We start from the raw sequence: 27,503 nt of genomic DNA, 5'->3' as shown, positions 1-27,503 counted from the left end.
TGTGCCCTGGCCAGGCCCCAGATTCCTAATAATGCCCATTCAACCGTAAAATCATCCAAGCCAGTAACCTTCCACACCCTCAACTCGGGACTTTGTGCCTGGAAAGTGCTGAAAGGTGAGGGGTTGTTCCTGCAAGGCTTGTACACCTCCCACCCCCAATTCCGTTATCCCAAAGGGGGTGCACCTCCAGCTCCTATCCATTGGAAACCTTCCACCCATCCCACCCTCCACCCTTCTCAGTGAATTCAGAGCCGTGGTCGGTCCTAGAAGCGACAGTATTGGAGTATCAGAATGTGAGCCCTCTGGGGCAGGAAGTGAGACCTGCCAATGGGGAAGGGGTGGGGTGGCGGTACCGTCATGTGTCCCTCGAGGGCAGGATTGTGCTGACCTTAGCTGGCTGCCAGGGGACTCTCTTTGGGCTTCCCAATTTCTGTGCCCCGAGATGGAATCTCCCACTCCGCCATCGTGGGACTCCATAACAGCCCCACGGAAGCCCAGCAGTGAGTTGGGGTTCAGTAGCATCACCCGTGTAGAATAGACTCTAAACTCACCGTGGGCAGGGAATATCTGTTATAGCGTGCTCTCCTAAGTGCTTAATACAGTACTCTGCGCTCAATAAATAGGCCAGCCTGACCCAGGGTGCCACCAACACAAGAGTGGTTGTAAGAGCAGAAGCTCAGTCTCCAACAATCTTTGTTGAGTACTTTAATAGACGCGTGCCTGGGAGACTGAGTTACCAAGTGCAGATGTCTTATTGAGTTGGAATCTAGTTTACAGAATATTTCCAGATGCCTCTTCCACCCACTTGTTATGGCTCTTACTCAGATGGATGTAATTTGTATTAACGTCTGTCTCCCCCTCTAGACGGTAAGCTCATAGTGGGCAGAGAATGTGTCTGGTTATATTGTGCTCTGCAATAAGTGCTGGATAAATACTATTGAATGATTGAGTTCTCTCACCCCCGTCATGCTCTTAGTAGGGTGCGCTCTCAAATGGCGTTGGATAAACGTTATTGCTGTCTTAATGCAAAACTGCCACCCTTCCCTCTATGTGTTGATTTACTTGATTTTTATGCCAATTCAAGCTTATTGTGGGTTCAAGGTGTACAACTTCATCTGAGCTTGTATGTGCCATTCCACCTGTGTATACAGCGTGGCTCAATGGAAAGAGCACGGGCTTTGGAGTCAGAGGTCATGAGTTTGAATCCCAGCTCTGCCACTTGTCAGCTGTGTGACTGTGGGCAAGTCACTTAACTTCTCTGTGACTCAGTTCCCTCATCTGTAAAATGGGGATTAAGACTGTGAGCCCCACGTGGGACATCCTGATTCCCCTGTGTCTACCCCAGCGCTTAGAACAGTGCTCGGCACATAGTAAGCGCTTAACAAATACCAACATTATTATTATTATTATAACTCAATTTTAACGTCTGTCCTGTAGACCGGAAGCTCCTTGAGAACAGGGGCCATGTGTGCTATATAATGCTCAACTCCTTGAAGCATTCTCACCATGTTGTTCCAAAGTCAGTGCTTCCCTTCTAGGCTGTGAGCTTACTGGGGAATGTTTGTTACATGGTTCTATAGTACTGTGCCAAAGCGGTTAGTACAGTGTTCTGCCCCTGCAAAGAGCTCCAGTTCAATGGACTGGCAGACTGACTTAGACTGTAAGCTCCCAGTGGGCAGGCACTGTCTCCTATTCCAAGTTTGCCAAAGAGTGTGGTCAAGGGGGTGTGGTCTCGTTCCAGGCCAAACTTGGGGGCAGCTGCCCCATTCGGGTCTACTGTTGGTGGACTGGAAGATGAGCAGGGGTGAAGGACCAGATTGACACTGGGTAAGCGTTCAGGGACTTGGCTGCCTGAGAGGGCAGCAGCCCAGCTTCTTTCTGCACCCTGGAGAAGGCTCCCAGACAATCCTGCTCACAGGTAAAACTCTGGGGAATTGGGGGGGGAGGTGGCGGGGAGGGGGTCTGCAGGAGCTGAGTCTGTTGGGGAAACCCAGGGTGCCTGGTGTGTCCTCCCTTGGGGTGGACAAAGCCAGTCAGGGCCTCCCCTGCAGCGTGTGTGAATGGTAGCTGCTCTCTTATATCTCAGAGGGGTCACCCGTCACCTCTGGTTCTCTCACTTCTCTTGCTCCCTCTCTCACTAGCTTGCTCGCTCTCTCTCACTCTTTCTTTCTCTCTTTCTCTTGCTTTTGCTCTCCTTCTCGCACTTTCTCTCTCTTGCTCTCTCGCTTGCTCTTTCTCTTGTGCTCGCTCTCAAGTCTGGTGTGAGTGAGCCTGCAGGTGCCAGTCCAGCTGCAGCATGAGGCACTGGGGCTGGGCTCTGGCTCTAGCACTCCCTGACCAGAGCAGGGGCACAGAGCGAGATTACCCTGAGACCTGACCAGGTTTATCCTCAGGGCCAAGGAAGGAGCCTGAGCCCCAGGTGCATCATGGGAGACCTGGCCCCCTGATCCAACCCTGCATCCCCAAGGATATGTTGATGCAGACAAGACCGGACAGGATGGTGAGTTTTTATGCTTTAAACCTGGGGCTCTCTGGGTTCTGTTTCAGGCAAGTGGAAGGAATTGGTGGTCTTTATTGAGCACTAGGCGAAGCGCTTGTGAGAGTAGAGTGAAGGGAAGCTTATCCCCCGCTACACATATACACCCACAGTCCACTGCAATCTTTATAGTTCACAAACCAGAGCAGTGACTGAGTCTCCCCCCTGCCCCCTAGGCTCAGTAGTGATCCCTGTCGAGGCTTCCACCCAACATCCAACTTCCTGCTCCCTGCCTGGAGGAATTGGATCCCCATTGGAGACCCATCCAAGTATTCCCCACCCCCAACTGTGATAGGCTGGCAATCTCCCCATGAGTGGCCTGGGGACTCATCTGTCAACCGACAGTCACCTTCCTCCCCAAGAAGCCATAGTGCAACCCCAAACCGGACCAGCTGCCCCCGAGGACAGTGGAGGACTGACCAGCTACCCACCAGATGCTATGGACACTGATAGATTGTGCCTGCCCACCTGTCAGACAATTGGTTGGCACTGGGCTGCTGCCCCATGGCCACTGCTGCTGCCCCCCCGGACACCCCTTCCCTCCTGCCTCCAAGCCCGCAACTGTATTCCCTCCTTCTAGACAATGCCATTTCCTTTGGGGGTCAAGGGTCAAACACTGCATCATGGGTGCCAAACCAGTCCCTTGCAACTCCAGGAGGGGATGGAGGTGTGTGCGTGTGTGCGTGCCTCGTGTGAGAGCAAGGGCCGGGACCAGAGCAGGGTGAGAGGGACCGCCCCTCTTTGGGCCGGTAGAGGGTTATGGAAACGGGTCTAGAGCTTTCGGGCAGGTGCTCTGTGGAAGGACCTGAGATCGGGTGTTAAGTCGCCCTGGAGCCCTTAATTCTATAGTCAATGCGACTTCCTCCTGCCCAGGCCCATCTCGTTGGTAGCTATCTTTCCAGCTCTGGCTTCAAGAGTACAAACTCCCTCTACCGTACGAGGGGGGTGCCCGTGGGGGAGAGGGATACCAGGGACAGAAGTAATCAGGGGAATGCCTGTCTTTGTGTATGTGTGTGTGACTACCCTATATCCTCCATCTCTTCTGGATGAGCAGAATGAGGAGGGGAGAGGACTAGCAGTGGAAGCTAGCTGGAGTGGGAAGATGCACAGTCAGGCACCACATCAAGAGCTCAGGTAAACACAAGACAGTTGGATTGGACACAGTCCCTGTCCCAGACAAGGACACAGTCTCCATCTCCATTTTACACATGAGGCAATTGAGGCCCAAAGAAGTCAAGTGACCTGCCCAAGGTCACACAGCAGACAAGGTGCACAGCTGGAAGTTAACAACTGTGGTATTTAAGCACCCAAAACATGCCAGGTATGGTACCAAGACCTGGGGTGGAACACAAGCAAATCAGGTTAGACATTCTGCCTCTCCCTCATTGGGATGACTGTCTTAATTTCCATTTCACAGATGAGTTAGGTAAGGCACAGAGAAGGGAAGTGATTTGACCAATGTCTCACAGCAGTCAAGGGTGGAGCTGGGATTAGAACCCATGACTGATTCTGAAGCCCATGATGGGATTGCAAATAAACACACATAGAAAGGAGACATCAGAGGTAGGCACATGCTAGAACCCCCAAGCAGACAAGTCCAATACCTTCATACCCATGTAGAGTTAGCCCACCTGCACGGTGCAGATGTGTGCATGCCCACACGCACACAGATACACTTATGCCCCAGATAGCCCACCAACCTGTAATTTTATTTTACTGGCTGCCTCCCCAGGTAGCATGTAAGATGCTTGAAGGCAGGGAGTGTGTCTACCACCTCTGTTGCAGACTCCCAAGCACTTAGTAAAGTGGTCTGCATAAAATAAACCCTATTGATCATCTCCCTTGTGCCATCCTCAACAATATCCAGGCTGCCGAGCCAAACCATTCTCTAATTAACAAGAGAGAGAGGACAGAAATCTGGTAAGAAGCCAGCTGGCCCCCACCTCTTCCTGCATAATAAGTGTGGTGGCATTTGTTAAGTACTTACTGTGTGCCAAACACTGTACCAAGCACTGGGTAGAGTCAAGAGTATTAGGTCAGACTCTGTCCCCTTCCCTCAGGGAACTCACAGTATAATAGGGAGAGGGAAGAGGTATTGAATCCCCGTTTTAATATTATTGCCATTATTAATAATGGTATTTGTTAAGCACTTATTAGGTGCCAAGCCCTGTACCAGGTGCTGGGGTGGACACAAGCAAATCAAATTGGACACAGTCCCTGTGCCTCCTGGAGCTGATACCATGATAGCGTGGCTCAGTGGAAAGAGCCTGGGCTTGGGAGTCAGAGGTCATGGGTGTGAATCCCAGCTCCGCCACTTGTCCGCTGTGTGATTGTGGGCAAGTCACTTAACTTCTCTGTGCCTCAGCTACCTCATCTGTAAAATGGGGGTTAACTGTGAGCCTCACGTGGGACAACCTGATTACCTTGTATCTACCCCAGCACTTAAAACAGTGCTCTGCACATAGTAAGCGCTTAACAAATACCAACATTATTATTATTATTTCTGATTACTTCTGTTTTTCCAATTCCAAAGGGCAAAATCTCTCTCTTCTAATCACTTTGTTAGTTGCTGGTGTTTCTGGATGCTGCAGGGAGTCTATCTAAATATTTGTGGAAGTGGTATAATTATGTAATCATGATGAGCTCATTAATCAATGGCATCAAGTGCTTAATGTGTGCAAAGCATTTCACAAAGCGCTTGGAGGAGTGCTGTATATCTTAGTTGGAAGACACGTTCCGTGATCTCAATGAGCTTACAGTCTAGAGGGGGAGTTGGGCATTAATATAAATTGCAGAGGGGAAATAGTTGAGTGGAAGCATAATTGATGACTCGATGACACTGTCCTGAAAGAAAAAGCTTTTCCCACTCTCACACGGCAGATGGTTAGAGAGATGGATTTGGGAGTCATTCATATTGACGTGATAGCTGAAGCCAACCCATTATTATTATGGCATTTAAGCACTAAGCAGTGTGGCCTAGTAGAGAGAGCCTGAGCCTGGTAGTCAGAAAGACCTGAGATTGAATCCCTGCTCTGCCGCTTGTCTGCTATGTGACCTTGGACAAATCATTTCACTTCCCTCTACCTCAGTTACCTTATCTGTAAAATGGGGATGAAGACTGAGACATGGGACATGGACTGTGTCCAACCTGAACAGCTCATATCTGCCCCAGCGCTTAGACCAGTGCCTGGCACATAGTAAAGGGCTTAACAAATACCATTTAAAAACAGGAGTATTCGGAAAGGTGGAATGAGAGTCTTACTCCTCCCAGAACAGAAATTCCAAGTAATGTCTCATCCTCTTCTCCGCCACAAACGTAAGCTGGGTAAGCTTGTTGTGGAGGGGAACGCGTTTACCAACTCTTTTGTATAGTCCTTTCCCAAGGACTCAGTACAGTGCTCAGCACCCAGTAGCACTTTTTCAGTTACATTGATACCTCCCCAATAGCCCCCCTCCCCATTAGATGCACATTTCAATCATTTCATTCACTCCCATAGACATTTTGATTCCCAGATAAGGTCATCTTGGGCGCCAGAGCTTGTTGACACATTCTCAAATGGTCCATAGTGAAATTCAACAAGTTACAAAGGAATTTCTAAACCCAGAGATACTTTTCACACTGGCATTTTCAAAGTTCTCTTCCCTATTGCTCAAAATGGTGTCACCGGGGCTGAGGTTGTTTCCACCAAATGGTGGTGCCTCAATTATTGCAATTTCATTACCTCGCTTTCCACGGGGAGGATTCAATCAATAGCACTGATTGATTGACTCTAGACAGTCCTTCAATTTTGTAAGCTCGTTCCAGGCAGAAAACATGTTCATTCATTCCATCACATTTATTGAGTGCTTACTGTGTGCAGAGCACTGTACTAAGCACTTGGAAAGTAGGATTCAACAATTGAGACAATCCCTGCCTACACTGGGCTTACAGTCTAAAAGAGGGGAGACAGACATCAAAACAAGTAAACAGGCATCAATATAAATAGAGTTATAGATATATACACATCAAAATGTGTGAACAGGCATCAATGTAAATAAATAGAATTATAGATATGTACATATATACACAAGTGCTTTGGGGCAAGGAGAGAGGGGTCGAGGAAAGGGGAGTGAGTCGGGGTGAGGTGGAGGGGAGGGGAGGAAAGAGGGAGCTTAGTCTGGGAAGGCCTCTTGGAGGAGGTGAACCCTCAGGTAGGCTTTGAAGGGGGGAGGTGTGATTGTCTACCACGTATGTCTACATGCCTACCAACTCTGTTCTCTTGGTCTCTCCCAAGCACAGTCACTGCTCTGCACACTGTAAGAGCTCAAAAACTTCCTTCAATTAATTCAAGTGTTTAAAGCCTGGGAGAACCGTGAGACCGTTGCTCTCCCCGAGTGGATCTCATCCTTGATTAATTCACGGGTAGAGTCTCCACATCATCACCTGGTCACCTGCTCCACGATCCTGATGCCAAAGGGCTTTTCCTGATGGTCACTGTGGGTTCTCTACAGGGTCAGGGCCTGCTTGACTTCACAAAACTGATGTTTCCCAACCCCAACAGTCAGCATGAGGATCCAAAGCAGCAGAAGAGAATTACCCAGTGACCTGCTAAGTGCAGTGCAGGGGGAAATTAAGTGGCATAACGCATGAGCTGGGAGGAGGGCTCCAGTGTCACCTCTCTCCCATGAGACCAAAGATCTTCTTCTCCATCTCCAGAGGAGGCATTTTTGGTGCATTCCAAGACCCCTAATTCTGGGTCCATTGGCTCTAAGATCTGGGAGGAGGAAAGCCCCACAGGTCTTCTCCTCCAGAACTCTGCAAGAGAAAGGGGAGAATCCTACTGCTCTCTCTGCAGTGTGGCTCATCACAACTCCCTATCCTCAAAGTTTATCCCCCTGCACTTAGGCAGTCGGGTCAATTCCCAAATGCACCCCACCATTGAAAGATGGAGCTATGTAATGCAGTCCCTCTCAAAGGGGAGGTGGGGTGTGTGTGCTTCCATGCATGAAAGGTGGGGTTAGCTCTGGGGAGAGTAATGAGGAGGGGGCTGTCGTTGTTCGCACGAAGGCTGGTTCCAGACTCAGGAACTGGGTCTCGGGGCAAGGAACTGACTTTGGCTTGACCAAATGAGCAGACCTGCAGCCCCACACATGCCTCTCCACAAGTGGGGACCCTCTCCATGTCTGCTAGTAGTAGCTTTTATGGAAGTGGGGACCCCCTCCGTGTCCCCAGCAGTGCATTTCCCAAGAAAAGCAGCATGGTGTAATGGATAGAGGACAGGCCTAGGAGTCAGAAGGTCATGGGTTCTAATCGCAGCTCCACCACTTGTCTGCTGAATGGCTTTGGGCAAATCACTTTACTTCTCTGGGCTTTAATTCCCTCATTTGTGAAATGGAGATTTAGACTGTGAGACCCAAGGGCCAGGGACTGTGTCAGAAGCAGCGTGGTTCGGTGGAAAGAACAAGGGTTTGCGAGTCCGAGGACATGAGCTTTAATCCCAGCTCCTCCACTTGTCTGCTGTTTGATCTTGGGCAAGCCGCCTAACTTCTCTGTGCCTCAGTGATCTTATCTGTAAGACGTGGGACATCCTGATTACCTTGTATTTACCCCAGCAATTAAAACAGTGCTTGGCACATAGTAAGTGCTTAACCAATACCATAATGATAATCCCTGGGGAGAGATGGAGTCAAGAGCTGTGCCTCCACCTCTGAGGGAAGGTGGTGTTTATGGTTGGTGAATATGTTTGTGTTTGAATTCCCGTGCTTCAAAGTTCATCTCTGGAAGAGGAGAAGAGAGAGGAGAGGGCTGCCACCCCCAGCACAGACGCTGGTACTGGAAACGGGGATTGGTGCTCTGTGCAGGGAACTGGTTCAGTCTGACCCGGCTATGGAAGAGACAAGACCCGAGGCCCTTAATTCTCTAGATGGATCGAACCTCCCTTTGCCCCCAGTCCTGTCTGCAGGCTCCTTATTTTGCACAGCTTCGATCCTCTGAGAAGGGATGCTTGTGGCCTTGACAGTGGTGGCTTCTGGGGGGTAGGGGAAGGGTCTAGTGTCAGGAGTAAGACAGGGTAGCATTAGCACATCTACGCTGCTCCTCTTTGAGGAGCAGAGCCGTGTGGACTTCAGTTCTAGCGTAATACAGCAGGAATGCAGGACCTGAATTCTGCCCAGTCTGTAGTAGTTCTGGGCATCCAGTCCCTGGAGAATAACTAATGGACTTGGGAATATGAAGATGGGGTTAGTTAAGGGTTTAGAACTGCAAAATCTAGCAATCTGCTTAGGTGTGACTGTCAAATCTCATCTCTGCTGGGCAAAACGTGTTTTGGGGGAGGTGCATGTTTGTGAAACTGGATTGTTTTCACACCCCCACCCCGACCCCATCTCTCCCTTTCTATCAAACAAATAGTTCCGAGGGGTCTAACATGTCTTTTTTAGCTGGTGATGGAGGTCAGGGTGGCAAAACTTATGCCTCGACAGTCACTCATCCAGGCGTGTCTTCCAGGGCCCGATCTGCCAATGCCAGACATGATGGAGCACTTACTACATGCAGAGCACTGTATGAAGCACTTGGGAGAATACAATAGGACACATGCATTACCTGCCCACAGCAACATGGCCTAACGGCAAGGGCACAGGGTTGAGAGTCAGAGGATGTGGGTTCTAATCCCATTTCTCTAATTCCATCTCTGCTTCTTGTCTATTGTGTGACAAGTCACTTAACTTCTTTATGCCTCAGTTACCTCATCTGTAAAATTGGGATTAAGACTGGGAGCCCCACATGGGATAAACTGATTACCTCATACCTACTCTAGCGCTGAGAACAGTGTTTGGCACATAGTAAGTACTTAACAAATACCATAATAGTAACTCAGTATCCTACTCCCCCTAGGATATCCTACAGTTATTCATTCACTCAATAGTATTTACTGAGAGCTTACTATGTGTAGAGCACTGTACTAAGCGGTTGGAATGTACAAATCGGTAACAAATAGAAACAGTCCCTGCCCTTTGATGGGCTTACAGTCTAATCAGGGGAGACAGACACACAAGAACAGTGGCAATAAATAGAATCGAGGGGAAGAACATCTCATTAAAGCAATGGCAAATAAATAGAATCATGGTGATGTACATCTCATTAACAAAATAAATAGGGTCATGAAGATATATGCAGTTGAGCGGACGAGTACAGTGCTGAGGGAATGGGATGTGGGCGGGGGGGAGGAGCAGAGGGAAAAGGGGGAGAAGAGGGTTTAGCGGCAGAGAGGCAAAGGGGGGATAGAGGGAGCAGAGGGAAAAGGGGAGCTCAGTCTGGGAAGGCTTCTTGGAGGAGGTGAGCTTTAAGTAGGGTTTTAAAGGGAGGAAGAGAATTAGTTTGGCAGAGGTGAGGAGGGAGGGCATTCCAGGACCGCGGGAGGACATGGCCCAGGAGTCGATGGCGGGATAGGTGAGAACGGGGGACGGTGAGGAGGTGGGCGGCAGAGGAACGGAGCGTGCGAGGTGGGCAGTAGAAAGAGAGAAGGGAGGAGAGGTAGGAAGGGGCAAGGTGATGGAGAGCCTTGAAGCCTAGAGTGAGTTTTGTGCAAAGTAAATGCTCAGTAATCACTGGTGTATTTTTACTTCATTCTCTCCACAGTGGCTAGAGAACGGGCCTACCGTTCTTACCATTACCATTATTAATAATGGTATCTGTTAAGCACTTACTCTGGACCAGGCACTGTACCAGGAGCTGGGGTGGACACAAACAAATCAGGTTGGTGGGTCACAGTGTGTGTCCGTCCTGGAGCTAATACCGGGATTTCCAATTACTTCTGTTTTCCCAGTTCCTGAAAGGCAAAATCACCCTCTTATAATCTTATAATCACTTTTTTGGATACTGGTATTTCTGGATGCTGCAGGGAGTCTAAATCTTTGTGAAAGTGTTATAATGGTAATATGATCAGGATGAGCTCATTAATGAGTCAGTGGTATCGAGCACTTAGTGTGTGCAGAGCATTGTACAAAGCACTTGGAGGAGTCCAGTACATCTTAGGTGGAAGACACATTCCCTGCCCGCAATGAGCTTACAGTCTAGAGGGGGAGACAGGCATTAATATAAATTGCAGAGAGGGGAAATAGTTGAGTGGAAGCATAATTGATGACTCGATGACACTGTCCTGAAAGAAAAAGCTTTTCCCACTCTCACACGGCAGCTTGTTGGAGAGATGGATTTGGGAGTCATTCATATTGATGTGATAGCTGAAGCCATGTTATTATTATTACTATTATTATTATTATGACATTTAAGCATTAAGCAGTGTGACCTAGTGGAGAGAGCCTGCCGCAAGTCAGAAAGACCTGACTTCTAATCCCTGCTCTGCCGCTTGTCTGCTGTATAACCTTGGGCAAGTCACTTCACTTCCCTCTACCGCAGTTACCTCATCTGTAAAATGGGGTTGAAGACTGTGAGCCCCACGTGGGACATGGACTGTGTCCAACCTAAACAGCTCATATCTGCCCCAGCGGTTAGAACAGTGTCTGGCACATACTACAGGACTTATCAAATACCATTTCAAAAAAGGAGCATTAAGAAAGGTGGAATGAGAGTTTTACTCCTCACTGAAGAGAACTTGCAAGTAGTGTCTCATCCTCTTCTCTGCTACAAAGGTTAGGGTAAGGTAGTTGTGGGCAGGGAATGTGTTTACCAACTCTTTTGTATAGTCCTTCCCCCAAACACTCAGTTCAGTGGTCAGCACCCAGTAATGTTGCGTGTAAAATTATGCTTGTTGGTTGTGCTGCATGGTCAGTGAGACTGTATGTGGTTCATAGGGTCTCCAAATTTTATTCTGCAAAATGATCAAACACCAGGCCTAGGGAGGTGCTGAGTGTAAGCCCCCACCCCCCATACTTTTTCTGGTTACATTTAGACCCCAACAATAGCTCCCCCTCCTCCTTACATATGCATTTCAATCACTCCCATAGACATCTTGATTCCCAGATAAGGTTATCTTAGGCAGACCTTGTTGACACTTTCTCAAATGGTCCATAGTGAAATTCAGCCAGTTACAAAGGATTTTCTAACCCAGAAGATACTTTTCACACTGGCATTTTAAAAGTTTTCTTCTGTGTTGCTCAAAATGGTGTCACTTGTGCTGAGGCCTTGTTTCCACCAAACGGTGGTGCCTCAGCTCAATTATGGCAATTTTATTACATTGCTTTCTGTACTAAGCATTCAATCAATACCACTGATTGACTGACTCTAATAATGTAGGTATTTGTTAAGCGCTTACTATGTGCAGAGCACTGTTCTAAGCGCTGGGGGAGATACAGGGCCATCAGGTTGCCTTATGTGAGGCTCACAGGCTTAATCCCCACTTTACAGATGACGAAACTGAGGCACAGAGAAGTTATGTGACTTGCCCACGTCACACAGCTGACTAGTGGCAGAGCAGGGATTCAAACCCATGACCTCTGACTTCCAAGCCCGTTCTCTTTCCACTGAGCCACGCTAGACAGTCCTTCAAGGCTGTAAGCTCATTCGGGGCAGGGAATGTGTTCATTCATTCATTCACTCAATCAATCATTTATTGAGCACTTACTGGGTGCAGAGCACTGTACTAAATGCTTGTAAAGTACAATTCAGCAATGAAGAGACAATCCCTGCCCACACTGGGCTTACAGTCCCCAGAAGAGGGGAGACAGACATCAAAACAGGTAAACAGTTATCAATATAGATATATAGAATTATAGCTATATACATATCAAAACAAGTAAACAGGCATCAGTATAAATGTAATTATAGATATGCACATGTATACACAAGTGCTGTGGGGCGGGGAGAGAGAGGTGGAGCAAAGGGAGTGAGTTGGGGTGTCTCAGTGGGGAGGGGCAGCAGAGAAAAGGGGGGCTTAGTCTGGAAAGGCCTCTTGGAGGAGGTGACCCTTCAGGAGGACTTTGAAGTTGGGAGGTGTGATTGTCCAACAGATGTCTTTTAATAGCTGGTGACGGAGGGCAGGGCTGCAGACTTATGCCTCCACAGCCACTCATCCAGGCGTGTCTTCCAGGGTCAGCTCTCACAGTGCCAGATCTCACAATGCCAGACATGATGGAGCCCCTACTGCGTGCTGAGCACTGTATGAAGTGCTCGGGAGAATACAATAGGACACACACAGTACCTGCCCATAGCAACATGGGCTAATGGCAAGAGCATGGGCTTGAGAGTCAGAGGATGTGGGTTCTAATCCCATCTCTGCCACTTGTCTACTGTGTGACCTTGGGCAAGTCACTTTACTTCCTTCGGCCTCAGTTACCTCATCTGCAAAATGGGAATTAAGACTGGGAGCCCCATGTGGGATAACCTGATTACCTCTTGTCTACCCTAGTGCTTAGAAAAGTTTGCTTGGCACATAGTAAGTACGTAACAAATACCATAACAATAACTCAATATCCTACTCCCCCAGGACTTTGCACAAAGTAAATGCTCAATTATCACCAGTGTGTTTTCACCTCATTCTCTCCTTAGTGGCTAGAGAATGGGCCTGGGAGTCAAAAGGTAATGGGTTCTGATCCTCCCTGGGCCCCTTGTCTGCTATGTGGCCTAAGGATAGTCATTTCACTCTTCTGTGCCTCAATTACCTAATCTGTATAATGGGGATTGTGACTGTGACCTCCTCATGGTACAATGTCTGTGCCCAAACCAATTTTCTTGTCTCGACCTCAATGCTTAGTAAATATACTGGCATATTTTAAGTGCTAAAGAAATGCCACATTACTACTACTACTAATTATTGATAATATTATCATTATTAACTCCCCCCTCTATGCTCACAACCACTGCATTTCTGTTCACAAAATGCACAGTTTAGAGATATGCACATAAGTGCTGCAGAGAAAATAGGGAATGTTCAGAGGTCACAAATAATAATAATAATGTTGGTATTTGTTAAGCGCTTACTATGTGCACAGCACTGTTGTAACCGTTGGGGGAGATAGAGGGCCATCAGGTTGTCCTACGTGAGGCTCACAGTCTTAATCCCCACTTTACAGATGAAGTAACTGAGGCACAGAGAAGTTATGTGACTTGCCCACAGTCACACAGCTGACAAGTGGCAGAGCAGGGTTTCAAACCCATGACCTCTGACTTCCAAGCCTGTGCTCTTTTTCCTGAGCCACGCTGCTTCTCTAATCCAGGGCTGTACAGGGAACAGAAGCCCGGGAGGGGGTTAAAAAAAGGGCTTAATCATGGAAGCCGTCTTGGCGGCGTTGCGACCTTAATAATGCTCCGAAGAGGTGGAGAGTGATGGTGTGGCCTATGTGCAGAGGGACGCAGTTCCAGGCCAGGGGGAGTCGGTGGGAAAGGATTCAGAGGCGACCTAGAGGAGCTGGAGGCCCAGGGAGGAAGCCGGCGCAGTAGGAGCAAAGTGCCACCAGATGGCGATAGAGAAGGGTGGCCGCCCAGAATCACCATCTGTGCGAGAAGCAGCGCCGCCTGGTGGCTACAGCCCGAAAGCACCTGAGTCCAAATCCAGCTTCGGCCACTTGCCTGCGGGGTGACCTTTGGCCGGTCACTTTCCTTCTCCGCGTCTCAGTTATATTCTCTCTCAGATGGGGATTAAGACTTGTGGGTCCCATTAGGGATGCAGACCGTGTCCAAACTGAGGAGCCTCTCTCTATCCCAGTGCTTAGTACAGTGCCTGGCACATAGTGAGTGCTTCACAAACTCCATAAAATAGTCAGTGATACCGGGTCATGATAGAGAGGCGAAGCCTTACAGAACGATCGATAGTACCATCCCGGGGCTATTGAAAAGGGCAGCCTCCCAGGCGAAGACCTGTTGCCACCAGGCGGTGATAGAGAAGGGCAGCTGCCCTGAATACCGATTAGTGCCCCCAGGGGTCAGGCTGCTGCGCTCAGCCCCGAGGGTGATTCTGGTTCCAGGGCCCAGGGGCATTTCTCCAGATCAGCTGCTTAGTGCGTCTCCTTGGCCTCGATGATTGTCTCTCGTATGCTGTGGGCAGAGTCAACTCCCAGATTTTCCCCCTTACTGAGTGGGCTGTACCCAAAGAGAAGTCCACTGGTACCCAGGAGAGAAGGCTGTGTGTGAATAATAGGGAGGAAGAAGAGTGATGAGGTGGCTGCCAGTCGTGGGAGGACAGGGGCCTGGACTCTGTGCAGGAAGCCAGTTCTGTCTGACTTGCCTGGTACTGAGAAGACCCAGGGCCCTTAATTCTGTAGATGAGTCAAGCCTCCTGAGGACTAGAGTTATTCTTTCTATTCAATCATATTTATTGAGCACTTGCTGTGTGCAGAGCACTGTACTGTACTGAGCACCTGGAAAGTACAATGCAGTCCTGTCTGCCGGGTCACTTCCTAGCCTCAGTCCCCAGAGAAGGGACCGTTTGGGGCTTAATGTGGAAGCTTGTGGCACCTAATGTCAGGAAGAAGTCAGGGTGTTTTTCAGCAGCATGGCTCAGTGGAAAGAGCACGGGCTTGGGAGTCAGAGGTCACGGGGTCGAATTGTAGCTCTGCCACTTGTCAGCTGTGTGACTGTGTGCAAGTCGTCACTTAACTTCTCTGTGCCTCAGTTACCTCATCTGTAAAATGGGGATTAAGACTGTGAACCTCACGTGGGACAACCTGATTATCCTGTATCTGCCCCAGTGCTTAGAACAGTGCTCTGCACATAGTAAGCGCTTAACAAATACCAATGTTATTATTGTTGTTATTATTTCTCTCAGAGGAGCAGAGTTGTGCAGACTCCTGCCTGAGACCAAGTCAACAGGGGTGGGGGCCAGGAAAGCAGAAGGCAGGTATTGTATCAGAAACTGAATTCTATCCAGCGTCCATGCAGTTCTGCCCCTTCTATCAATCAATCGGATTGATGGAGTACCTCCTGCATGCAGAGCACTGTACTAAGTGCTTGGGAGAGTGCAATAGGACAGACGCATTCCCTGCCCAACACAAGTTTACAGTCTAGAGGGGCCTGTAGTTCATGGAATAATAGAATTGGGCATTGTACAAAGCACTTGGTGGAGTCCAGTACATCTTAGGTGGAAGACACATTCCCTGCCCGCAATGAGCTTACAGTCTAGAGGGGGAGACAGGCATTAATATAAATTGCAGAGAGGGGAAATAGTTGAGTGGAAGCATAATTGATGACTCGATGACACTGTCCTGAAAGAAAAAGCTTTTCCCACTCTCACACGACAGCTTGTTGGAGAGATGGATTTGGGAGTCATTCATATTGACGTGATAGCTGAAGCCATGTCATTATTATTATTATTGTGGCATTATATTCTGGGAGAGCCTGCCGGAAGTCAGAAAGACCTGACTTCTAATCCCTGCTCTGCCGCTTGTCTGCTGTGTGACTTTGGGCAAGTCACTTCACTTCCCTCTACTTCAGTTACCTCATCTGTAAAATGGGGTTGAAGACTGTGAACCCCACGTGGGACATGGACTGTGTGCAACCTAAACAGCTCGTATCTGCCCCAGCGGTTAGAACAGTGTCTGGCACATACTTAAGGACGTATCAAATACCATTTCAAAAAAGGAGCATTCAGAAAGGTGGAATGAGAGTTTTACTCCTCACTGAAGAGAACTTGCAAGTACTGTCTCATCTTCTCTGCTACAAAGGTCTGGGTAAGGTAGTTGCGGGCGGGAAATGTGTTTACCAACTCTTTTGCAGAGTCCTTCCCCCAAGCACTCAGTACAGTGGTCAGCACGCGGTAATGTTGAGTGTAAAATTATGCTTGTTGGTTGTGCTGCATGGTCAGTGAGACTGTATGTGGTTCATAGGGTCTCCAAATTTTATTCTGCAAAATGATCAAACACCAGGCCTAGGGAGGTGCTGAGTGTAAGCCCCCACCCCCCATACTTTTTCTGGTTACATTTAGACCCCAACAATAGCTCCCCCTCCTCCTTACATATGCATTTCAATCACTCCCATAGACATCTTGATTCCCAGATAAGGTTATCTTAGGCAGACCTTGTTGACACTTTCTCAAATGGTCCATAGTGAAATTCAGCCAGTTACAAAGGATTTTCTAACCCAGAAGATACTTTTCACACTGGCATTTTAAAAGTTTTCTTCTGTGTTGCTCAAAATGGTGTCACTTGTGCTGAGGCCTTGTTTCCACCAAACGGTGGTGCCTCAGCTCAATTATGGCAATTTCATTACATTGCTTTTTGTACTAAGCATTCAATCAATACCACTGATTGACTGACTCTAATAATGTAGGTATTTGTTAAGCGCTTACTATGTGCAGAGCACTGTTCTAAGCGCTGGGGGAGATACAGGGCCATCAGGTTGCCCTATGTGAGGCTCACAGGCTTAATCCCCACTTTACAGATGACGAAACTGAGGCACAGAGAAGCTATGTGACTTGCCCACAGTCACACAGCTGACTAGTGGCAGAGCAGAGATTCGAACCCATGACCTCTGACTTCCAAGCCCGTTCTCTTTCCACTGAGCCACGCTAGACAGTCTTTCTAGGCTGTAAGCTCGTTCTGGGCAGGGAACATGTCCATTAATTTACTCATTCATTCATTCATTTCAATCAAAAATTTACTGAGCACTTACTGGGTGTAGAGCACTGTACTAAATGCTTGGAAAGTACAATTCAACAATAAAGAGACAATCCCTGCCCACACCGGATTTAGTTGGAGAAGCAGCGTGGCTCAGTGGAAAGAGCACAGGCTTTGGAGTCAGGGCTCATGAGTTCGAATCCCAGCTCTGCCACTTGTCGGCTGTGTGACTCTGGGCAAGTCACTTAACTTCTCTGTGCCTCAGTTCCCTCATCTGTAAAATGGGGATTAAGACTGTGAGCCCCACGTGGGACAACCTGATTCCCCTATGTCTACCCCAGCGCTTAGAACAGTGCTCGGCACATAGTAAGCGCTTAACAAATACCAACATTATTATTATTATTATTCTAGAAGAGGGGAGACAGACATCAAAACAGGTAAACAGGCATCAATATAGATAAATAGAATTATAGCTATATACATATCAAAAAGGTAAACAGGCATCAGTATAAATGGAATTATAGATATGCACATGTATACACCAATGCTGTGGGGCGGGGAGAGAGAGGTGGAGCAAAGGGAGCGAGTTGGGGTGTCTCAGAGGGGAGAGGGAGCTGTGAAAAGGGGGGCTTAGTCTGGAAAGGCCTCTTGGAGGGGGTGACCCCTCAGGAGGACTATGAAGTGGGGAGGTGTGATTGTCCAACAGATGTCTTTTAATAGCTGGTGACGGAGGGCAGGGCGGCAGACTTGTGCCTCCACAGTCACTCATCCAGACGTGTCTTCCAGAGTTCGTGGAATAATAGAATTGGGGATCTGGGAGTGAAAGGGATCTTGGGCTAGTCTTAGTAGGACATTGCAGCAGTCAGTTGCATAGAGAAGCCGCGTGGCTCAGTGGCAAGGGCCCGGGCTTGGAAGTCAGAGGTCATGGGTTTGAATCCCGGCTCTGCCACCTCTCAGCTGTGTGACAGTGGGCAAGTCACTTCACTTCTCTGTGCCTCAGATCCCTCATCTGTAAAATGGGGATTAACCGTGAGCTTCATGTGGGACAACCTGATGACCCTATATCTCCCCTAGGGCTTAAAACAGTGCTCTGCACAGAGTAAGCGTTCAATAAATACCAACATTATTATCATCTGTCTGTATACATCCTCTTGGCATTAGGGTCAGTGTTTTTAGGGTAAGGGGAGACTAGTGTTTGCTCCAAACTAGGCTGTCTAAATCTAAAACCCCCTACCCATCCCTTTGCTGCTCTGATATTGCTGGTTTCTTCCTCCCAGCCTGGAGACTGATCTGTCTGGCCACAAACACGGTTCTCAGTTTTTCCAGAGGGCAGGATGGTAGACTGAGGATCTCGGGATTAGTAATCCTGTCATCTCTTCAAATCAGTTCCACGGCTCTAGGTGAGGAATCCTGCAGAAGCTGGTGGTGAGTCATGAGTCCTTCTCTTTCTCCCCTCTCATCCTCCAGCAGTGTAGAGGATGACCAAGTTTAGACCATGCAACTATTACCCTCTCTCTACAGACACGGGTCAGTGTGTCTCCCTGGCCTGGAAGATTGTCTCACTGAAGTGTGGGTTCTCAACTGTATGTATCTTCATCACCCTATTTATTTTGTTTAATGAGATGTACATCACCATGATTCTATTTATTTGCCATTTGTTTTATGAGATGTTCTTCCCCTTGACTCTATTTATTGCCATTGTTCTTGTCTGCCTGTCTCCCCCGATTAGACTTTAAGCCCGTCAAAGGGCAGGGACTGTCTCTCTCTGTTGCTGATTTGTCCATTCCAAGCGCTTAGTACAGTGCTCTGCACATAGTAAGCGCTCGATAAATACTATTGAATGAATGAATGAATGGAGGTTAATTCACACAATGTGCAACCAGTTTTCTAGGCCTAATGGACAATTTAGGGAAGTTTAAGAAAATAGTGCCAATTTACCAATCGGGATAGAAAATTGCCAACTCAAAGGTATGACTGGTCAAAGCTTCACTTGTTTAGAGGAAATGTTTGCATCTCTGCTTTATTTAATACTCTCTCCTTCCTGCTCTGGATTTCTTCCAAATATGTGTTTGGGTGGGACCAGTGGGTTCCTCTTGGGGAGAGAAGGGGGAAGGGATGATGTGCAGTATCAACATCAAGGTGGGGACTGTGACTGTGTCCACTCCATCCCCTTTTCTGAGAGGCAGAACCATTGGGGGGGGGGGTGTTTAGGATGAGGTGGTCAACAGGGGGGATGGTTGGGGAATGCAGAGAGCAGAGAAGGCCGGCGTTGTACGGGGAAGAGATTTCTGCCCAGTCTGCAGTCTTGCTGGGTATCTCAGGCCCCAGGAGTACTGATGGCTGTGAGGCTCTCTGGGTGTCTGGTGTTAAGTGTGGGCCAGAGTGTAGCAGTCAAGCTGTCGGGTTTTGCCTGTACACCCATCCTTGCTGGGGAAGCCAGTGGTGTGGAGTTTGGGGGGCTGAGCGGGGAAGTGTGAGAAAGGAGAAACCGCACTGTCTGCCGATCCCTTCTTCTTCTTCCTTCTCCTTTCTTCTTTCTTCTTCTTTCTTTCTCCTCTGCTTGAAATAGGATGAAGAAGGCCTTCCCTTATGAGGGCTGCCTAGAGGAAAAGTAATAGCTCCTAGAGGCTGGAGGCCTGCGTTCTACTCCTGGCTCTGGTGTTAGGATCTGAAAAAGATTCTACTTCCACAAGGGCGATTAGAACTCACAACTTAATTTTGCAGACACAAAACCCTTAGCCCTGGTCCATTGATGGCCCCTCCAATTTTGTCAAGTTTTCTTTTACTTTGCTGTTTCTAAGGTAATGAGGCTAATTAAGAACAGCTGGAATCAATTAACACTAAGATTATGATAGGAAAGGTCTTTCTTTTTTTCTTCCTTTCCTTCTTTCCTTCTTGTCAGCTCTGACATCACTGGGGTGCCATGGATAACTAAAGGGAGAGGCTCACTGACTGCTCAAGGCACACGGAGAGGGCCCAGGTCACATTTTCAGTCAGCATGGGGGTGGTTTGGGAGGAGTAGAGTAGTCAGGCTTGATAAGTAGTCAGGCTTGGTACTAGAAGTTGACTTGTGCAGTTGTGCTGGACCTTCAGTCTCTCAGAATGAGGCCCTTCTGGGGTAACAGAGCTGGGAATTTGAGGAAAAGGCCACTCAGTATCAATGGGGCATTCATTCAATCATATTTATTGAGCACTTACTGTTTGCAAAGCACTGTAGTAAGCACTTGGGAGAGTACAATCTAACAACAGACACATTCCCTACATCTCCCATCCTCCTGTCTCTCCCCGCTCCAGTCTATTCTTTATTCTGCCACCCAGATTATCTTTCTACAGAAATGCTCTGGGCATGTCACTTCCTTCCTCAAAAACCTCCGGTGGTGGCCTATCAATCTCCGCACGAAACCGAAACTCCTCACTCTTGGCTTCAAAGCTCTCTGTCACCTTGCCCTCTCCTACCTCACCTCCCTTCTCTCCTTCTACAGCCCACCCCCTGTGCACTCCGTTCCTCTGCCACTAACCTCCTCACCTTCCCTCATTCGTGCCTGTCCCGCCATCGACTCCCGGCCCACATCCTACCACTGACCTGGAATGCCCTCCCTCCTCACATCCGCCAAACTAAGTCCCTTCCCCTCTTCATAGCCCTACTGAGAGCTCACCTCCTCCAGGAGGCCTTTTCAGACTGAGCCCTCCCTTTCCCTCTGCTCCTCCTCCCCTCCCCATTCCCCCTACTCCCTTCCTCTGCTCTTCCCCCTTCCCCTCCCCATAGCAGTTGTGCAGATTTGTATATCTTATTTCTTACTCTATTGATTTTGTTAATGATGTGTATATATCTCTGATTCTATTAATCTTGTTGATATTGACGCCAGACAACTTGTTTTGTTGTCTGTCTCCCCCACTTAGAACGGGAGCTCATTGTTGGGCAGGGATTGTCTCTCTCTGTTGCTGAATTGTACATTCCAAGTGCTTACTACAGTGCTGTGCACATATTAAGCGTTCAATAAATGCGATTGAATGAACAACGAGCTTGCAATCTAGAGGGGGAGGCAGACGTGAATATAAATAAATAAATAAATTAAAACCAAATAAGGGCAGAGAGATTCATTCATCATTCAGGTTAGAAATCCAGTTGCCTGGGTCATACTGAAGGGAAAGGAATTGCCGGGGGTGGTGGGGCGGGGAGGAGAGGCGACATTAGTCCAGGACAGGAAAAAAAAGCCCATTTCATTCGTAGTTTTATTTCTCTATTCATTTGCTCACGTGATACAGGATCATTGGTTAGATTAAAGGATTCATTACAGAAATCGTCTTAAACTGTCTTTGGTGACATACTGATGAATAGGTTTCAGCATCTGCAATCTATTAGAAATTTTTAAGGGTCATTTGGCTCTCTAAAGACAGAATTAATCGGATTGAATAGAATAGGTAGGAAGGAGTTTTGTTGTTTTTCTTTCTTTCTTTTCCAGTTGGGGTACTATGTGAGGATGGGGAATCAACTCGTCAGAGAGCCAGCGTTGGCTCTGCCCATTGGGTCACAGAGGCGCCGGCCTGACCTCCCGGTGACTCCTTGGGTCACTGGGCCACTGAATTTATCTGTGGCTGACCCAGTGGGTCACTGAGCCCCTGACTAACCGGCCAAGAGTTTTCCATGAGGGGCGAGCAGAGAGGGCACAGGGGAGAAGGAGAAAGGGGCTTTGTCACTAAAGGGAGTCGGCAACAAAGGATAAGTTCTAGTAGTAAGTATAGAAGGGGGAAAAAAATGACACCAGAGAAACAGAAAATACTAGCTCGATCACTGAACCCACTGTCTTTGAGGACCCTGACGGGATTTGCCTCTCAAACACGCCGGCCGGGTTTTCATTCATTCATTCAATCCTCTGCTCCCTCTCCTCCCCCTTCTTCACCTCCCCTCAGCTACGCCCCCTTTCCCTCTGCTCCTCCCCCTCTCCCTTCCCCTCCCCTCAGCACTGTGCTCATTTGGATATATTTTTATTACCCTATTTATTTTGTTAATGAGGTGTACATCCCCTCGATTCGATTTATCGTGATTATACTGTGTTGTTTTTGTCCGTCTGTCTCCCCCGATGAGACTGTGAGCCCGTCATTGGGCAGGGATTGTCACTATCTGTTGCCGAATTGTCCATTCCAAGCGCTTAGTCCAGTGCTCTGCACATAGTAAGCGCTCAATAAATACTGTTGAATGAATGAATCAATCATTAAAATGGAGTAATAAATATGTCCAAATATACACACGTGCTGTGGGGAGGGGAACGGGGGTAGAGCAGAGGAAGGGAGTAGGGGCGATGGGGGGGTGGGGGTGGAGGGGAAGGAGCGGAGGAAAAGAGGGGGCTCAGTGTGGGGAGGCCTCCTGGAGGGGCTGAATTTTCAGTAGGGCTTGGAAGAGGAGAAGAGAGCTAGTTTTTCCACCATTTCTATGTGGTCTCCTTTCGCTCCTAGAAGCCCAAAAAAATGACTGAGAACAGATCCAAAGGGAAGCACTTTTCCTCCCAAGTTTTTTTGGTCTGCCCGATCAGGCGCCTGGAAGTCTGAGGAGAAAAGGCGCGTAGAGGAAAAAGAGGGACGGTCAGCGTGGCGTAGTGGCTTGGGAGTCGGGGGATGTGAGTTCTCATTCCCGCTCTGCCACTTGTCTGCTGTGTGGCTTTAGGTAAACCGCTTAACTTCTCGGTGCCCTCAGTTACCTCATCTGCAAAATGGGGATTAAGTCTGTGAGCCCCACGTGGGACAGACAACCCGATTCCCTTGGATATACCTAGCCAGGCGCTTAGAGCAGGGCTCGGCGTGCCGTCAGCGCTTAACACGTACCATGATTATTCTCATAAATTATTATGTCTTATTTCCCAAAGAACTCTAACTTTTTGACCTCTAGGTAAATCCTCTTCTTTCTGAAGACTTCTTTTTAAGCCAATCTGGCATTTCTTGTTTTTCTGTCACTTACTAGAAGAAAGGCAAATTGATTTTTTCTGACAGAACTTTCCCGAAGCCTAATCCCGTTGATTTTTTTTTTCCTACTTTAATTTGAATCCTATGAAAAACGAACGATCTCCCCCAAAGGAAGATCGGATAGAGTTCCGCGGCAGCAGGCTCAAAATCGCCTCCCTTGCCACCAGAAAAATGCACAATTTCCCATTGGTTTAGGAATTGCACGGCGTTTAGGAAACCTGAGGAGGTTTTTCGGGCTTTTTTTCTTTGCAGTTCTTTAAGGGGGCGAAGAAGGCAGGGAGAAGCCAGCCAGTGTCAGTCAGTCAGTCCTCCCTCCAATGGGAGCCCCAGCGCGGGCAATCCTTGGCTCCGACCCCCGCTTCCCTCAGGCCCCGATTTCGCCCTCAGGCAGAGTTTCCCTGTGTGGAGCGGCCAGAGCGGACAGGAGGAGGGGGCAGCGGTGGCAGCTGGTGAGGCCCGAGAGGACGAGAGCGGCCAGGGAAAAGCCGCTGGCTCACTCGAAGCCGGTCTGAGGGGCAGGGGGGCGGCAGGTTGAAGAAGAAGAGGAAAAAGTTTGAAAACAGTCATGTGAAAAGCAAAAAATATGTAAGCATTAGCCGACACGAACTGAAAGATACCGTGAGCCCTTCCCCTTACAGACTGATTTGACTCCTTGGGCCTTTCAAAGATTCCAAGTGATTTGAAGGGATTGTATGGCTCTAGAACGGTATTCCAAATTATTCCCTCACAGCGCCCCTCCGCCCTTTTAGGGGGCGGGGAGTGTGTGTGTGTTTGTGTGTGTGTGTGTGTGTGTGTGTGTGTGGAAGTAGCGTGGCTCAGTGGAAAGAGCACGGGCTTGGGAGTCAGAGGTCATGGGTTCGAATCCCGGCTCGGCCACTTGTCAGCTGTGTGACTGTGGGCAAGTCATTTAACTTCTCTGTGCCTCAGTTACCTCATCTGCAAAATGGGGATTAACTGTGAGCCTCACGGGGGACAGCCTGATGACCCTGTATCCACCCCAGCACTTAGAACAGTGATCCACACATAGTAAGTGCTTAGCAAATACCAACATTATTATTATTATTATTGTGGGGGTGCGGAGGGGTGTCGTCGACTGCCCGTCCTGATTTGGTTCGGGGGGAGAGGAGCGGGGAAACTGACGTAGAAGCAGAAGGCCCTTAGGGAGCGAGACCCATTTTGGGGGGAGGGATGAACCGAAGACTTGACCATCTTTGAAATGAAGGCCAAGTGGGTGGGGCTTGTTTCCCCCAAACCATTTATGAAAAATGTGAATTGCAGTTGCTCCGTTGGGTCACTCGGATGGCTGTGTCCTGAAGGGAATTCACTTCGGAGAAAGCGGGGCCCGAGGGGAGGATGAAGTCTCGAGTCAGGCTGTGGACCCCGGGGTCTGTTTGAGAAGAGAAAGGGTGGCGACTGTCTCTGAAAGAAAGAAATCCTTGACCTCAACTCCTGGCCGGCATGGAGATTGGAATCCCGTACTAGCCAGATCCGCCCCTGAAAAGTGCATTTCTAGCCCCTAGATGGATGTAAAGAGAGAGAAGATAAACGACTTACCGGGGTCCTCTAGCAGGCTGAATGAATACTGGGTTTCGAAAAGGAATTCCCGCCGTTCCCTAGGGAAGCCCTGTTGTCGCTTTGTGTTCGAACCGAGGTCTGGCCTCCCTTTCAGAAATTTCACGTGCCCACTTCACCCCAAGTCTCCAGGAGAGGAGGAGAAAGCGCCAGAGGAGGAAGGAGGAGACTCGAACGTCCCGTCCACCCCTGCACCAACCAGACCGGGAGCCTTAACCGTGGGAGTCGACCTGTCCATCGAGGCGGAAAAAAAAAATTAAGTATCTCCTCATATCCTGATCCAAACAAACTGGGCAACGTTTACTGCTCCTATTAAATGATCTGAACTCTAAGAAGCCTCTCTCACATTTTTATATTCAAGATGGAAAAAGTATTTGGATTTTTCCTCACGGGATATATCCCCAATCCATTTTCAGGGGAAAGAACTCTGCTGGTTAGGATGTCCTTAAAATTCAGTCAGGGGAGAGATAGGAGCGACCAGGAGCCTTTACTTAGGAAGCAATAATGAGGAAAATAAAGGAGACATAAAATACATAGTAGTGTTAGGCTATTGAAAAGTCCCTAAAATCCAAGGGAAATTTACCTCACGTCTCCTTGAAAAGAGAGAATAAAATGTCTTAGGATGAGGCTCCCTGATTTAGAACAGTTCACTCTCCTGACTATTGGGATTGGGTTGATATTCCCTATGAGGTTTGGCTTTAGTTGAAGAAGAGAGGCAAGAAAATTCTTGCCCCCCCTCGAGTGATGTGATTCTGAAGGAGATCTGGAAAAAAATTGCCCCTGCACCTTGTGAAAATGGTGGTAGAGTCTGTGCTCATGGACTCAAACCCAGGTTGATATTTTTCAGAGACTTAACCTGCCCACTTCTGGGAGGACCCCATCCGTCAAGCATCCGGCCAGGCAGAGGTGCGTCCCGAGACAGCAGCAGCGGCCGAGCCGATGGAATGGTGAGGAGGGCTAGATGAAAAGATGCTGGCAGCAGCAGAGGTATGAAAGGAGGAGAGGGAAGGGTTTGGGGGTGGGTTGAGTGAGGGCTAGAGCGATTTTGAGGCCTGCCAAAGGGAAGGGCGATCTCAGCAATTATCAGAAGTGAAAGGGGGGATGCTCCCAGTCACTTGCCGCAGGTTGGAATCCTTGCCTGTGGAACAGGGTTTATGCCCGGGCACGATAATCCAGAGAAATGAAAGGCCAGAAAGTCAAGCGTGCAGCTCCCGTTGAGGGCAGTGAGAGATTCCTTGACTCGCCCCTTGGGGCATATTGGACAAAGGATGCCAGGCTGACTGTGGATCACTGTGCCCCCTCAGAGCACACTAATGGAGGGATTTTCTTTTTCAACTGCAGGCCTGCAACCTGAATTCCAGACCTCCGATTGGCTCGGCTTCTCCCAGAATATCGGAGGCATGAAGACAGCAGTGAGAAAAGACCTTGGCTACAGCTCACGTGGCAAGGGGTGGATAAAGGCAAAACCCTTTCCGGCTCTGAACCGATCCCCAGCACTGTAAGCTAAGTCTTTGTGGCCAGGAAGACAGAGGTGAAACACAAATAGTTTTCATTATGCCAACAATCTCCTGATTGGATCGTTTGACCCAAGGTCTTCACGGCTGGAAAAGATACTGTGGGGTTTAAAAAAGGTAGATTTTTGCTCTGTGCACAACCTCTCCTGCTTATTTGTCTACGTAAGGATTTATAGGTCTTCAAAGAAAATAGATGGGGAGGGGAAGGAGAGATTTGCTGGGTGCAGAGACATCTCCTGTACCCGAGTCCCCTCCTCGTGTCCCCGAGACCTCATATTACAGAACAAATCATGAGAAGTTGAGGTGCCAGAGGAGAAATATGGATCGTGTGAAAAATCTCCAGATTTCATTTCCCTATGAAAGGTGGTCTTCAAGACCTTCAAAAAGATGTTTGAGGTGAAAAGGGAGAAATTGGTTTCAGGTTTACTTTATGGAATGTCTTTGATGACTTAAGAGAGAAGAAAGGAGAAATTTGCTTCAAGGAAATAATCTTCAGCTTTATTTCCTTATCTAAGGGGTCTTCAAGGCCACCCAAGGGAATATTGGAGGTGAAAGAGAGGAAGTTTGCTTTAGACACAAGAATCTCCTGCTTCATTTCCTCTTCCTAAAGTCTTTGAGGGCTGAAAAGGCAATATATATGGCTATTCTTCCCCAAAACACTATGCTAGTGAATAAAAGTTGTTAAAATCCCATCTCACACCTGATGGCCTTCCTTGGTTTGTGGATTGGGTCTCTGTATGGTTCAGAGAGATGCTGTCTGCACAGGAGAATCAAGACAGATGTTCAGGGTTGATGACTAAAACTCCTCTTTGTATAAAGGCAAGTGAAGGTGGCAGCCCTGCCTGAGGGCTTTACAGTATGCAGTTGGTTGGGAACTCTTGAACTAGCCAAAGGTGTGACAGTTCTGTGGGGAAAGTGGAAGGGCGATCTATGGCACTAGATGCCCTCTCTTCCTTAGAAGTTTTGTTTTTGGTCTCTCTCTCTCTCTTGATCTCAAACTCTGCCAGCTCCCAGGAGACCTGATGTTCTCCAGGTCCAGACTGAAACTTTGCAAGGTATATTTTGCAGTGTGGACAGCTTCCTTGGATGAATGGGCCAAGTATAAGGCAAGCAAAACTCACACACCCTTGTTGTACCTACTGGCTTCGAAACCACATTTTCACACCTTTCCCCTGCTATACTATGCTATATTATATTATACTATACTACATTATACTATGTTCCAGCGTGGCTGAGTGGAAAGAGCATGGGCTTGGGAGTCAGAGGTCATGGGTTTGAATCCCAGATCTGCCACTTGTCAGCTGTGTGACTGTTGGCAAGTCACTTAACTTCTCTGTGCCTAGTTACCTCACCTGTAAAATGGGGATGAAGACTGTGAGCCTCATGTGGGACAACCTAATTACCCTGTATACCCCAGCTCTTAGAACAGTGCTCTGCACATA

At 48.3% G+C, this 27,503-nt stretch overlaps 1 long non-coding RNA gene across 1 annotated transcript; it reads left to right on the top strand.

Moving 5' to 3' along the window:
- Nucleotides 1-1,745: 1,745 nt before the first annotated feature.
- LOC114810291 lies at nt 1,746-26,217 on the top strand. Its single transcript, XR_003758008.2, has 4 exons — nt 1,746-1,918; nt 2,394-2,500; nt 24,645-25,534; nt 25,889-26,217. It is a non-coding gene; the product is annotated as an uncharacterized LOC114810291 (long non-coding RNA).
- Nucleotides 26,218-27,503: the final 1,286 nt, after the last annotated feature.

Source organism: Ornithorhynchus anatinus, chromosome 3, assembly GCF_004115215.2.
Source record: "Ornithorhynchus anatinus isolate Pmale09 chromosome 3, mOrnAna1.pri.v4, whole genome shotgun sequence".
Taxonomy (NCBI): Eukaryota; Metazoa; Chordata; class Mammalia; order Monotremata; family Ornithorhynchidae; genus Ornithorhynchus; species Ornithorhynchus anatinus.
Note: the sequence above shows the minus strand (reverse complement) of the source record. Positions and strands in the feature narration are given on the sequence as shown.